The sequence below is a fragment of the Poromitra crassiceps genome (assembly GCF_964638095.1).
Source record: "Poromitra crassiceps genome assembly, chromosome: 30".
Taxonomy (NCBI): domain Eukaryota; kingdom Metazoa; phylum Chordata; class Actinopteri; order Beryciformes; family Melamphaidae; genus Poromitra; species Poromitra crassiceps.
This window is the reverse complement of record NC_139652.1, coordinates 221,741-236,743: the sequence shown is the minus strand read 5'-3', so window position 1 is coordinate 236,743 and position 15,003 is coordinate 221,741. Positions and strand designations below refer to the sequence as shown.

The 15,003-nt window shown below is 44.5% G+C and overlaps 2 pseudogenes across 2 annotated transcripts; both read right to left on the bottom strand.

Annotated features, from left to right (window-relative positions):
* Nucleotides 1–1,308: 1,308 nt before the first annotated feature.
* LOC310800636 (E3 ubiquitin-protein ligase arih1 pseudogene) lies at nt 1,309–2,910 on the bottom strand (annotated as a pseudogene). The gene has a single exon. The product of its transcript is annotated as an E3 ubiquitin-protein ligase arih1 pseudogene (transcript).
* Nucleotides 2,911–9,730: 6,820 nt separating this feature from the next.
* On the bottom strand, nt 9,731–10,960 carry LOC310800635 (intraflagellar transport protein 57 homolog pseudogene; annotated as a pseudogene). Its single transcript has one exon. The product of its transcript is annotated as an intraflagellar transport protein 57 homolog pseudogene (transcript).
* Nucleotides 10,961–15,003: the final 4,043 nt, after the last annotated feature.

The window sequence follows — 15,003 nt, the reverse complement described above, 5'->3', positions numbered from 1 at the left end:
CTGCATAATAGGGCACGTCGTTTTTTTTTTTTGCAGGCCAGGCCACTCACTGAACAGCAGGCCAGGCACCGCCTACTGGTTTACTAGTGGTTTTATTACTTTATTCAGGTTTAAAGTGGGTGCATCTCATTGTAAAATTGGACTTGGCCCAAATTGGGCTTCAAATGGCCCAAATTGAGCTTCAAACGCCCCAAATTTTTCGCCGCCGCCCTTCGGACGCCGCCACGTGCGTCAGCCCGTATCGGCCTGGCCTGCTTGGTATCTAATGCCCGGCCTGAATTATGATCCCAGTCCGCCCCTGGTTGCGCCAAACAAATATGTTTTGATTCCAGAAACGGGTAGGCCTTGATGCACTATGTCGTAGTATCGTTCGTTTTGCGAGGAAAATCTCCGAAGCGCCGCTAGACAATATTTTTCTGGCACCGGTGACTACCCAGAATGCTTTGTTTATGACACCTAACCTCTACGCTCACCCAATTGATCTTAGTCTAAAAGTGATTAACTCAAGGCCTACTTACTTATTTTGTTATGTATATAAAGTATATTTGGCAGTGTTGTACAAAAAACATGTCTGGATTTGACAATTTGTGTTGCATTTGAAAGAATAAATTTCAAAATGAAAGAATAGATTAAACGGTTTCCCAGCGTGAAAACCCAATATTTTACCACTGCACCATCATATCACATGGAGTTCAGAGTGGTACATGGTATAAACCTAGTAAGCAATTAAGAAATTAAGCAAATTGATTTCCTATGGTTCATATGTGCTCCTCAATTTGGGTCTTTGGAGGCCCAACAGAACATCCATTGTCACTAGAGGCTACCTACACAAGCCATACTATACTCTGAAACAGTGGTAGTATGGAGAGATGTATAGAATTGGTGATGTCACTCAAGCACTCGATGTCATCAGTGATGTTACTCGAGCAATTGTGATGTCATCAGTGATGTCACTCAAGCAATTAAGTCTTATAAGGTGGTGTTTACTACTATAAGGACAGCGTTCTGAGCATGCTCAGTTGAGCAATTGTGGGTCACCACCCCCCCCCTCTTTTTCAAGACATCTTTGGAACAAGACTTTGAAGACCATTGAATGTCATAATAAAAAACCACATTGAATAAACAAGGTAAGCTATTTGTTTGAACTGTAAGATATTTTTTTAACTGTCTCTCTTCTTAAATAAAAGCATATTTTCAATGTACCGGTAGTTGGTTTGCCAAAGAGGTGGGAGAAGGTCTGTGCTGTCCTGTTCAATTGCATCAGCGCTCTAGTTTGTCAATAGTCCGTTGCTGCATGGGGACGTGCCCTCAATCCTCAACAAACTCCCACAGGTCCTTCTCATAACCTTCATGCACGTGCTGAAGCAGCACTCCACACCTGCTCTCACAGTATCTGTACTTATCTTGTACTTTCTGATTGATATCCTGGGAGATATCCCGCTCCAGGTAGCCAGACAGCACCTCAGTGGCATTTTCCAGGTCTGCCTGGTTGTTCTCAAATATGATGGACTGGTTGTTCTTCTTGAGGTAGAAGGCAAAGACGTAGGTGAACATGAGGGTGGAGCGGCACTGGCACAACACATCCACAACCTTCGTCAGGAACTGCACGTCAATCCAGGACATGTGGTGCTGCTGCATCTCCTCCATCTTCTGCTTGACCTGAGCGTAGAGCTTGTGCTCAAAGCGCAGGCTCTTCATGTGGTTCATATATCGGTTGCAGTAGAAGAGGTAGCGGTGCAACGCTGCCCTGGATGGCTCTTGAGCAATTTGGACCTTGGCTTCTTCCTCTTTATTGTAGCTATTGCATTTGCAGAAGTACCTGCTTGGTTCAATTAGATGTAGGCAGAGCCAACAGAATGGAGCTTTGCAGTTCTGCTTCTGACAAACCATTCGATTGCAGCCACCATTTTTCTCAATGGGCACATGGCATTTTGGACACTCTTTAGTATTTACTGCAATCCAGTTGGAAGTTTCACTGGATTCGTCACATTTCTTAATCCACTTCCTCAGCCACTCACACTTGACAGGATCATGCCAGTTCTCTCCACAGTTGAAGCAGAACTGACGGCCACACTTGCACCTCACTGGCTTGGCGTCTGGGTACTGGACTTTGACAATGTGATGGCAGTCCGGTGCAGGGCACCACTTTAACAGTTGATTGCACTCTACAAAACTATTCACAATTAAATGCTGGTATTTTAACTTCACGTTTGAATCTGTTATGAGATGCATAACTGTGTTGTCATCAACCAAAATGTCACAACTATGAGCGGGACAAGAAATGGTCTCTCCCATTCGTGCTTCTATGATTTTGGTGGTCAGGTAGTCCCCCCAGCACTGCAGGCAGAACTTGTGTCCACATTCCAGGCATGTGAAGTAAGAGTTTGGGTAGTTTAGATAGCAGATCTGACATGGCATGTCCTCTGCAGATGATCGTGTGTTGACTGGAGGACAGGTGTGAGATTTTTTACTGGGGTTGATGATATGACACTCAAAAAAAAGCTTGTCCAGATTACCATCAAAATACCTTTCTACGAGCTTGTCTTTATCCCAGTTGAAGTGACTGAGAAGAATGCGTGTTACTGTTCCAGGATTCTGTTGCTGCTGCTCTGCTCTGCTGACACTGCTAACAGCTAGGCTATCATCTTCAATTTGGATGACCTCATTGACCTCCCTGATACACTCCACCATATGCTGTAGGACCTGCTCGGCAGTCAAAACTTCGAAGCAGGAGTCCTCCTCTTGGCCTGGGCCGTGGCCACTTTCACCAGTATCACTGCACTCGTATCCATCCCAACCAGCCACCAACTCCACCAACTCCACCTCTCTGAAGTCGTCCTCGGGTTCCTCTTCGCTGCATTCCTCATCTTCATCTTTAAATGCAGAGTTAGAACCCTCATCTGAGTCCATTCCTAGCGTGGTTATCCACTTGTGACAAGCACACCTATAGGTCTGATATCACTTATGCATATAAATGGTGAAGTCAAGATCTCGAAATGTCCGAGTTGCAATGTTCCTACTTATAGCCTCTGCAGGGAAGGATTTATGACATCACTGATGATGTCACAATGCTCTAGTGACATCACTGGTGACATCATCACTGATGACATCACAATTGTTCGAGTGACATCATCATCGAGTGTTCAAGTAACATCACTGGTGACATTATTAATTCTATGCACTAGTGGACCCATGGGAGTTAGACCTCCCTGGGAGTCCAAAGCCTCCGGGACCCACTCAAATTCACTGATGATATCACTTATTGGTGATGTCACCAGTGATGTCACTCAAGCCTCAATGATGATGCCATCAGTGAGTGATGTCATCAGTGATGATGTCACCAGATGATGTCATCATTGCTCGAGTGACATCACATAATTACCCAATTAAAAAATCTGGCTCTGTCACGTCACCTGCATGTAAAATGGGATAGCTGTGGCCGAACAAAATTCTGCTCACACACGTCACAGTCCGGAAGTGACGTCACATACATTGGCCTCAATGGAAAAATGAGCCAACTTCTCTCTCGGTCTGTGTCTTAAATAAACATTTTCCGAATGAGTTTATGGTCTGAATAAACAATGTCAAGTCTTTTTCATGCTCTCATGGGCTCCATTTTCTAAATTATGGTCCCATTTCGAGTAAAAGAGGCGATAAAAAAGACAACTTTTGGAGCAAGGTTTCCTTGATTGACACCAGCCACAGCAAACCAGATGATCCCAACCACAGCACAGCCAGTTGCCAAGGCAGGCTAGCTAGCCTAGCAACGTAGCCATAGATTAAAAGTAAACTACCAGAAACAGCGTTATCTTTATGATATTTTAACACATTCACTGCCAGCCTTTTTTCAATACTGTAGTTAGCTTCTGCCAGAGGGTTTTTTTGAGGATTCTGGCTCATTTTACAAGAGCCGAGGATTCTTTTCTGCTTTGACTTTTTGAACACAAAGTTCACAAAAGTACTAATAGAATGTGTGCTTTCTCTGTCTAAAAGAGTTAGTTTGTAGAGTTAGTAGTTATGTAGATATTAGCCGTTGAGTACAGCATGGTTTCAGCGTCTGAAAATTTATTTTGAGATAAATGGCTTTTTGTGAAATTCGATAGAACAGTCACTTTAACCATTCATTTTTGGCATCAGTAAGACCGTCAGACATCTAAACAATAGTTTTGAACAGTAATTTCCTCCATAACAGCAGGAAACACCCCTCTCCCTTCAAACTCCTCCCTCCGTGTGTCTTCTCCTCCTTCCTCCTGGCTCTGCAGCGGGCGTGTCAAGCGCGTTGCTGCTGCTGCTGCTGCTTGCCTGCCTGCGACGCTCCTTGTGCGAGTCAAGATGGGCCGGGGAATGCGTGGGCGATGGGCAGATGTTGATTCTGGCCTTTCTGCGGTGTTTCAAAGTGTGTTTCACCTATAATCTATTATGCAAATCGCTCTCCGCTCTCTGTGCTGCTGCTGCTGGTGCGGCCGCTCGGGCAAGTCTGGATGACTGTAAAATCGGCAAGCAATTTCCTTGAGAATGGCTTCCTCCCGCCGCTGTTTTTTCTTTGCTTTCGCTCGTCTGGGGGGAGCACTGTCAACACTTAGTGGGTCGGTAAAATAGATTATACACATTCAATACCTCCAATAATTGTATAGGAGACGTAAAAGGGATTGATCAACGCCCCACCGTCAAAAAAAAAAAATTCGATTTTTTTGACGTGTTGGCAGTCAACAGCTGGATTCTGAAAACGTGTTAACACGTCATTGGCAGTGAACGTGTTAATGATGTTAGACACACATAACAGTAAATAGATCCCCGTTATGAGATCAGTTTATCAAAATAACACCTATATCGAAATCGGATTTTAGCGGACGGGCAGCGACCATACAAGCCCGGGCTTCAGAGCTGATCACCTGGACACATTTTACAGCGAAATTATCTGATAAACTGGTCTGTGCAGCTCTGTGGTGATTAGCTAATGTCTTCATAGCATTGTGATTATGATTTAATGCATTATGGAAGATAAATGTTGGTTTAACATAATGAAAATAATTCCCTACCATACATGTAAAGTGACGCTTCTGGGCAGTAGCCTAGACCATTTGGGCATAACGTTATGTAATGTGACATGAGACCACATTTCAATAAATATAACGTTTTTGCACATTTGAATGCTGCTGGTCGTTTGTTTAATGCTGTATATATTCTATTGGACATTTAAAGCTGATACACAATTGTGTTGAGGGAATTCTGCAAAGCTCAGTTAAAAATATAACGTGTGTAAGACTTGACACAATCAAATGTAACTTTTTCACAGCAATACTGTACAGTCCAGCCCACCATTGTATGGGAAAGGAACCATTGTTTGAATTACCGGTATATCAAAATATATTTGCATGGTGTAGCATGTAATGCAGTCTGCAGATACTGTAAACAAGCTAGATACTCTGTGACACAGAAAGGCAGACAAGCTAGCAGCAGGGATCTTGTCACCCTGATTTCAGATAAACTGGTCTGTCTAGCTAGCTAGCTAGGCAATATTACTGTACCATAATACCACAAGCTAAAGGCAGCATATGCCAATGGAAGGCTGGGTAGCATTAGCTAACGTCATCCAGGCTATTATAAAGTTATGAAACGCCAATTCAGACATTACAATAATATGACACTATATGAGCCAGTTAGCCTAGCTAGAGAGAGTAATTTCAGACCACCAGATATCACCATATTTCATTTCAATAAATATAAAGCATTTGTTGATTGAAGCAGACTGCTGGTTGGTTGTTTCTCCGTCGTCATGTCCTCTGGGCCAATCTTCGGTTCGTAGTTCGTGTTCACTCGACATCAACAATCTTTATATCACATCTGATCATTTTATCCAACCTGCCTCTGACCAGACAACTATTGGATCGTTCTGCGGTCATATTTGCGACATTCAGATACATGATAATATACAACAAGGCTGGCTATCTTGTTGGCAATGTTTATTGACAAAAGCATTAAAACAAGCAAATATAACAATATTCTCCGGTCACTGGCAGATACTAGCTACAAATTGTTCAAAGCAAATCTCTCATGTCAGCATTTGGCTTGTGTGTTATTGCAATATCCTATGTTGAAACAACTGATCAGCAGTAACATGTAGTTTAGCGTTATAATCTCAGGAGAACAGAATATTATAGCTTTAATCTTCACAAATCATTTGATCCTCTGTTGTGTGTCCCATCACTGGTACTGGACAGCCACCCCTTGAAGAAACGAATGAAACTGTTAATCACTGTATAACTGTATTAATCACTGTATAACGTTAACGTTTGCTTACCCAACACTACGTGCGATTGGTCTGTAAATGCAGCGGTGGATAAACTATCTAGAGGAGTTTAACCCCCTTGTTCCCCCTCATTGACAGGTGATCTAACGTTAGCTATATATAGATGAGTATATGCTCTGCCTCATCTCAAAGAGGTAGGTAAACAGAACTGCATTTGTTTTCCATCTACGTCCATTGTGTCCATACGTATACGTCCATACGTGTGCAGCATGCAATACTGTTTAACGTTGTATAACGTTAACTTCTTCTTCTACTCTGACAAATGGACATGTAGCTAGCGTTAATGTCATGCTATGCTATTACGTTAGAAAATAAGATTACCTCTGTTTTGTGGAAGATAGGAAGACGCAAGCGGCAGGCTGGTGATGCGATGTCTGGCTTTTTCTTCGGGCTACTGTATGCACTGTGAGAGCAATGGAGCAAGGCTAGCAATAGCAGTGTTGGGCAGTAGCTTGCTACAAGTAGCGAAGCTACATAGCTTAACTACATTTCTCAGTAGCTTGGTGGTAGCTTCACTACTTTTGAACCAAGTCGATTTTTCAGTAGCTAAGCTATTTACATACCCAAGTAGCTTGTAGCTTCCCGCAAAAGCTACAAGCTACTTGCCAGAGAAGAGCCATGAGCAAAGCACGCAGTGGAGATTTCTGCTGCGGTTTGGATTAAACAGGAGGAGACATTGCATATGTCAAGTGTGCCTGTGTAGCCAATAAAGCACTTCCAGTTCCATTATGACGGACAACAAGTGTTGTTGTCTCATCCTTGCCTTTTAGCATCCTTGCCTCTCTTGCAGCAAGACCCTGCACTACTCTGCCTCTGATTGGGTTGGGTTTAGGCAATGAAGACTGACGATTGGTTAAGGGTAGGGCAAAATATGTCATTGTACTGGCGAAGTCACATCAGCAATTAACTTTGAAAGATGGCAGAGCCAGAGGGAGCCACTGGCAGTGAAGAAGACGTTCAGGTTTTATTGTCTGTTTTTGAATATTGTGCCAGTGAGAGTTTTATAATATAATAAACAATCAAAATGAGATTTTTTTTTGCCTGCCTTTGTTTGGTGGAAAGTTGTTCTTTGACATGACGTTGATTCAATGTGAGAAAAAAAAGTAGCTTTGATGTAGCAAGCTGCTTTTGCCATGTTGCTCGTAGCTTAGCTTGCTACATTTCTCTGGGGATAGCTTCAATGTAGTTTAGCTATATTTAATTGAGAGTAACTGATAGCTTAGCTTACTACATTCTCCAAGTAGCTTGCCCATCACTGAGCAATAGCTAGTAACGTTAGCAACATTAGTTAGCAAGCGTAAACTATCGGGGACAACAACTTTAACAAGATGGCTGTCGTGGCTGTGAGGAAATTTTTCAAAGAGCAATTCGGACACTCCTCCGAGTCCCGTCCACGCTCACGCTGTATTCGCGGCTCCAGATTTGAACAGATTTCCCACAATGCACCAGGAAAATCCATTCATCCAATCAAACGGAATCAAACTATATCAGGAAGTGGGCTTCATTTTGCCGTGTCAAAAACAATTAGCTCTGGTAGTCCATTATATTTAATGTCAATGGCTTCAGCCAATGATTTCTCTATTTATAGGCAGCATTGTCCAGGTAGGAACTGACCAGTTTTACTGTCATTGTTTTCCTTGTATTCTGACTTCATAGTCATCAGCTTTCATATGGGTTCAAGCATTGAAACCATGAAGTGAGGTTTCCCTGGTTAATGCCTAGGATTAACCTTATAACCTGAAAAAAACCTCACTAACGTGAGGCTAAACGCGTTCGCTAACTGGCTTTGTTTACGCTAGATACTGTATCAACATTGCACAGCCAGGACTTGTCTGTTGAGGTCCCGCATTGAGAATGTTAAAAATGAGAAGCAGCAAATATGAATTGCCCTTGCGTGCCTTGCTACAAAATGCCTGATCTTAATGAAGGTGAGACAACCCTCCTGCTTCTATAGGTGGCGTGAGGATTTCCTCCAACGTTTAAGTATGGAAAAAGCCACCTCCATCCTCAGGGACTTAGACCAGGATGCAGACGAGCTCTGGGATAAGATCCTTATAAGTTCCTTACCTACAAGCACACATATTTTTTCCCCCTGTGTAATCCACATCCAGAGCCCACTGCAAGACAGCCCAACATAAATGTTTCCTGCCAACCTTAGTTCCCATGGCCTACAGCATCTACCCAGGCTAGCCACTAACTGTCGGTGTACCTATCTATCTTGAGAATTATCTGTACCTTTTTGTATAATAATAATAGTTTCAAGTTTCAAGCACTCTGTTTATTTTGTGCTCTTTATTGTATTTCACCGGGTGAAGATTCAGTTTTGTCACCTTTTTCAGCGGCCTGTGACCGATGTTTCTCAAGCCATTCCAAGCATTCACGTTCGCGGAGAAAACCTGTTTTAATCCACTTTGAAATTAAGGACATGATCCAAAGTAGCATGTTCCTTCACATCTGTGTTGGTTATTTTTTTCTTTGTTATTATTGAAGTTCACTCTATTGTTCATGGACGTAGCTTTGAATTCAAAGGTGGAGGGGACACATTTTGTACAGGCCCACATTCTCGGGCCCAATTTTTTAAAATGTTTTATCAAATTTAGGCAGTTTGAAGCCAAATTTAGAGTAATATCACATTTTAAATTAACATTAGCATTAGACTGTTGTGATTATTCAGTTTTAATCATCAAATTTGCTCCTGTTCTCATTCGGGTAAAACTGATTTAGAGATTTTTGTCAGTTATTTGTGCTGTTATGGTTATTTGTTTAGTGGCTCACTTCTACACTGCTGCCACTTTTCTTGAAAAATAGCAAAATCTTGCTTCACCCAAAATGTTATTCACATAAAAAGCCACAATGCAAATTAATTTAGAGAACAAACCTGTTATTTTCTCATTTCAAGTAATAAGGGCTGCATTTACAAATAACATACAGGGATGTGATTGGGCTAGCCCAGACGCAAAGGGGGAGAGCTGGGCCTAGGAAGAGATGTGATTGGGCTGGCCCAGTGTCACTCAGTATTCATAGTGTTCCCATGATGTCACAAGCATTTTCCTACCACTATGGACCCGTGGTAGTTAGGCCCCCCTAGGAGTTAGACCTTCCCCCTCCCTGGTCTGGTAGTGATGTCATCAGTGAGTGATGTCACCAGATGATGTCATCATTGCTTGAGTGACATCACATCATTGGGTAATTAGGGCATTTACCTAATTAAAAAAGTCTGGCTACATCAGGTCACCCGCAGGGGTGCTCTTTACACTTCCTGAAAGTTTCAGCCCGATCTGCACATAAAATGGCATAGCTCCGAACAAAATTCTGCTCACTTAATGGTATAATTTGGGGTTCAGTATCTTGCCCAAGTATACTTCGACATGTAGTGGAGGAGCCGGGAATCAAACCACCAACCTATTTTATCCAAAGCAATTAGTGGACAACTGGCTCTACCTCCTGCGCCACAGCCGCAACGGTCATGTTGGACTTGTTGAGCTTGGCCTGAAGCAGCGTGTGCTCCACCACGCCCATACGCATGTCCATCTGAACCATCTCCTGCTTCAGCTTCTTCAGACTCTGCCGGATCTTCTCTACCGGAGCTCCATCAGACATGCTGCTGCCTTTCTCCTCCATCTCCTGCTTCACCTTCTCCAGTTCCTCACTGATCTCAGCCAGAAGCTGGGTCATGAGCGTCACGCCTCCACTGCCATGCTGGTACTGCCGCTTAGCCTCGTTGAGCTTGACTTGAGCGCTGCGATAGTCCTGGATCAGAGGCTCCAGCTGGTTGTTGATGTATTTCTCTCTGCTGCTCACTTTCTCCAGAGTCTTACCGATGTCCTCCTGCAGCCTGTCCAGGTGACTCTTTGTCTCCTTCAGTGAGGACTTGATCCCGTCTCGGTGTTGGTGCATCTGCTCGACGTGGGTCCTCCAGTCCTTGTTGTCAGTGCAGATGGTGACTTTGAGCTGTGGCAGGACTCGCTCCACTTCCAGGTTCCACTCTGCAGCATCCACCGTTGACACTAGAATCTCATCAGGTTTGGAGGACGGGTCCACGTCAGTCCGCTTGGAGCGGGACTTCAGGGGCTCCAGGTCGATCACGTTCTCCTCATCGTCCGGCTCCTCGATCATCTCCTCCACTTTACTGAGCGTCAGCTCTGCTTCGTCTTCCATCACAGTCTTGTCTTCTGTGCCTTCTGTCGGGTAGTTTGGCCTTCTGAAGGAGAAGCCTCTCTTCTTCAGAGCCTCGTCAGCCAGGCAGTCCAGCACGAAACAGACGTGTTGGCCTGATCCAGAGTTCAGGTTGGAGGGAGGGAAGTCCACTTTCACACCAAAAGCCCGGAGTTCTGCCAGGATGTTGGACACTGTGGTGTTGGGTTCGTCGTACTCCTGAGGCCGCACGAACGGCCGCCCAGCTGCATTGATCAGCCAAGACGCCATGATGGTGAACATGTAGAACTGCTCGCCTGGGTTGGAGGCCATGTGCGGACTGCAGACGAAATAATGTCTGGACAGAGTCTTCATGTTATGTTTGGCTAGAGCTTCTTCCTCATAATCCAGCAGTTTCAACTTTTCATGCAGATCCTCCACAGCTGTCACCATTTGATGAGCTCCTCCAGGGCCTCGCTCATTGTCCCCTCCTCCTCGAGTATTATTTAACACCATGGCTAGTTGTGGCAAAATCAACAATATATAACTATATACACTATATACTAACTATATAACTATATACTAACAATATATAACTAATATAATAAATATAAGATGTCAGTTAGCAAAGCTCTCAGTACCAGCGTTAAGCCAGCCAGAATCAATAAATGTCATCAGTGATGACATCATCAGTGGTATCACTTGAGAAATTCTGATGTCATCAGTGATGTCACTCAAGCAATTGTCATGTCATCAGTGATGTCACTCAAGCAATTGTCATGTCATCCGTTACAATAGGCTCTTTCACACCGGCCTTGAAAGCCGAAAAATGCACGGAAAATAGGATTCGCGCATCCGATGTGAAAGTCGTGAACGCGCTTTGGTGGATAATTGTTTTACGTCTTTTGTCCCGCGACGGTAGGTAGTAACAGCGCCGGGTTACCTGGCAACCCGCCTCCATTTGAAAGGAGCCGGAAAAGGTGCGAATGGTCAGCTCATTCATAAAAAAATTACAGGGGGAAATCACCTCATGTATCAAGAAAGTGCACGAGTGAAAGTAAAAAAAGTAGCCTATACAATCATGACTGCAGGGACGCCAGGAGGAATGCTCCGTGCGGTTAGGCTTTATGCTCAAACGATGTTGACATTAGGTAAAATTAACGGATATAATAATAAGCTTCAGAGGGCTATAGCTGTCTGTGGCGAGTTGGTCTGATGATATTCCCCCTCGAAATCAGCTCTGTGCATTCCCTTACAAAAACTACTAACGTTAAGTAGTCATGTGCATTTATAGCCTATACTATTCCCCCGACGAACGTTATGCAGACTGCAGCTGTTTGATATGCGGGCGGTCGTGTATCGTTTCAATTTTAGTAGGACACCATATCGATCTGCCCGCCCACCATGCGAGTGCGGCGGCGGTGCCCGTTTTGGCGAGTCCGCCCACCATGCGAGTGCACCTATCCTCCCAGCTCAGCGGACTAAGAGAAGGAGGGAAGTATTGTTGTTGAATGAATTCGTTCATCATACAGTAGCCAGGCTACACTAACCTATGAAAATATTCATTTGGGCTAGGAGGAGCTGGAAATCCCTCCGCTCGCCTTTCAATCCGGGAGCAGGGGATTTCACCTGAAAGTACACAGCAGCACGGTAATGTAGCCGTGCTGCTTGGCTCTGTGTGAAAGCAATTTCTGTGGCGAGGCTGACAGGCTTTACGGGCTTCCCGAACTACAATTTTGCGTGATCTGTGTTTGAAAGAGCCTAATGTCATCAATGATGTAAACGGTTTCCTAAGTACGTACTTATGAGATAGGCTAGATAGATTAGTAAAAAAAAAGGCTACTATAAAAAGGCTACTGCAGGATTTAAAACACTTTATAAAGGTTGTCGGTATTGTATTATGGAGTTTTGTTATTGCTTTTTATTTTATTTTAGACTAGTTTGAGCTGTTAGTGTAACCGAAAATGTCAAGGCAAAACATCTCCCCATCTCTCCCTCCCTCTCCCACTACACCTGCGTCCCATAAAATTATGAATAAACATGTTCTGCAATCTGCATAGTAACAGCTTGAACACCGCCATGTCCATGTATGGATTTTGCGCTGGTGCGTTTTAGACAAATGAAAAGAAAAAAGCAAGTGTATTGTTGTCATCTGTCAGTAAAGTGTTATTAGCAGGCTGTGGAGTCCAGGACAGGTTGACAGTCTGACTGATAAACTACCTATGAATTTGCGCAATGAAGACATTGCTCGGTTTTTAAATTCAATTCCTGTTAGAGGTGCAACAACAGACAACAATTGGATGGGGACAATTGGGTGGCAATTGGACAGTTCAAGTGTAATGTTAGTGTGTTAGTTCATTTCTGGAGGAGAGGCTGTTGCCATCTGAGGAGAAAAGAGTAGGAGGTCTGCGGTCCCCCACCACAACAACTCAAAATCCTTTGGGAAACACTGCACAGGTTGCTTCTAGTTCATGTTACACTAAGCACAAACATCAGAGCAAAAATCAGAGCAGTATAACTCTAGATTTTGGATTTTTATGTATTATTTTTATCCAGTCAATAAATGTGTTATTAAATCCCATTCAATTCTAAGTTGATTCCAGATACAGCCAGTCAACTCTGTCAAATGCTTTCTCGGCATCAGAAGCATTGACAGTTCTTTTTGAGTTCCCTGGCATTGATTGCAGATTTAGAGTTCTTCTGATGTTGTTTGCACCCTGGCGTCCAGGAATAAACCCTGTCTGAGCTGGTTGAATACGTTTTGCAATATATTTCTGTATCCTTCTATTAAGTATAGATTGAAATCATTACAGAGAAGACTGAAAGGTCTATATGCACTGCATTGCATGGGGTCTTTACGTTCTTTATGTATTACTGAGACTATAGCCTCAGACCAACTTGTTGGTGGGTCATTCTCGGATAGAGCATAGTTATAGTCGCACAGTATTGTATAGACTGTTTTCACCAGCTGCAACCCCACAGCACTTCCTTTTTCTCAGCTTCTTCTTCTGTGTTTTATGGCGGTTGGCATCCTTAAATGTTGCATTACCGCCACCTGAATTGTATCAGCTTCACAGTGCGAACTATTGACAGTGTCCACTTTCTCAGCTATTCAGGGGAAAACACTGACATAGCCTACTTCTATTTCTATTTTTTATTTTTGCTATGTAAACGTTTAAATGTAAAGATAGGCCTATGCGTGCAATAACGTACTGATAGTCAGCTTACTCTGTAACATGTAGCTTTTATTAGCCTCTCAGGCTAGCTCCGGGCCGCGATTTTTTCCCCCCATGATGGCGAAGGTATGACCCGCCCCTCTCTGCCTCTAATTGGCTGACTGCACTCGGCTGCTCTCGCCTGCTTCCCAGGCGAGCCAGAAGTCATCTCAAACGAGCCTAATTATAGCCTATACTTTCATTCAAAGTCACGATGCTGCGGGGGGAAGTAGCCTAGGCTACTTCATAGCTTAACTATGAAAATAGTGTCCGCTGTTTATCTCCCTTTCTGCTGCAGCATGTTGAAGAAATAAATGTTCAGTTTGAACAACACCCATTCTGGTCATTATAGAGCAAGATGATCGCTTCCACTACCAGGGCCGCCCAGAGAGATGGCAGTGCCCCTGGAAGGGTCCAGCCACTATGCCCCCCCCCCCCCCCCTCCCCCGCACGCGCTTTACTCATATCAACGCTGCAGCTTTCGGAGCTGACTAAAAAAAGTTTGTTAACAGATTATTATTTGGGTCTAAAGCCCTTGCCTGCTCCCGCTTTTTGTTTTGCCTTGCGATTTTGGCACTCCTGCCCAAGCATGCCTTGTTACTGCTGCTGTGTTTTGTGTATTTGTTCAACTCCTTGCAAAAAATAAATTAGTTGCCGCATTTTCAGGATGGGAGATATATTTTAGTGTTATTTATTTTATTATTTTTTTTGCCTGGCTCCAGCGCCCCCCCCCCCCCCCCCCTAGTGGCGACGCCCCTCAAAGCTTACCCCTTTACCCCCCCTTATGGGCGGACCTGTCCACTACACAACACTGTATTTACGTAGGCTACGTTACATATTTGCAGGAATGAGAGGGATCTCACACTTGTACTGATGTCCAGCATGACTGGTGACGAGGGAAACATGAGTTTGTTTACTTTACTTTACTTTTACTTTACTTATTACCATGCACCGGGTCCGCCTGGTGCGCAGGGTTCTGGAGGGGGGTCTCAGCCGGGGGTGTGGGACCCGGGCAGGGTGAGGGGCAGGGCGGGTGGTGGCATCCTGGTGGTGGGAGTGGCTGCCCTGGGTGTCTGCCCAGCAGAGGGGCACTTAGGCTGGGTGGTGGCAGCCTGGAGGTTGGGGTGGCTGGCCTGGGTGTCTGTGCCCAGCGGGGTGGTGCCGCTGGCGGCGCTCTCCTCCTATCCTCTCCTCTCCTCCTCTCCTCTCTCCTCTCCCCTCCTCTCCTCTTCTCCTCACCCTCTCCCCTCCTCTCCTCTCCCCCTCTCCTCTCCCCCTCCCCCCTCCTCTCCCCCTCTCCCCTCCTCTCCTCTCCCCTCCTCCTCTCCTCCTCTCCTCTCCCCC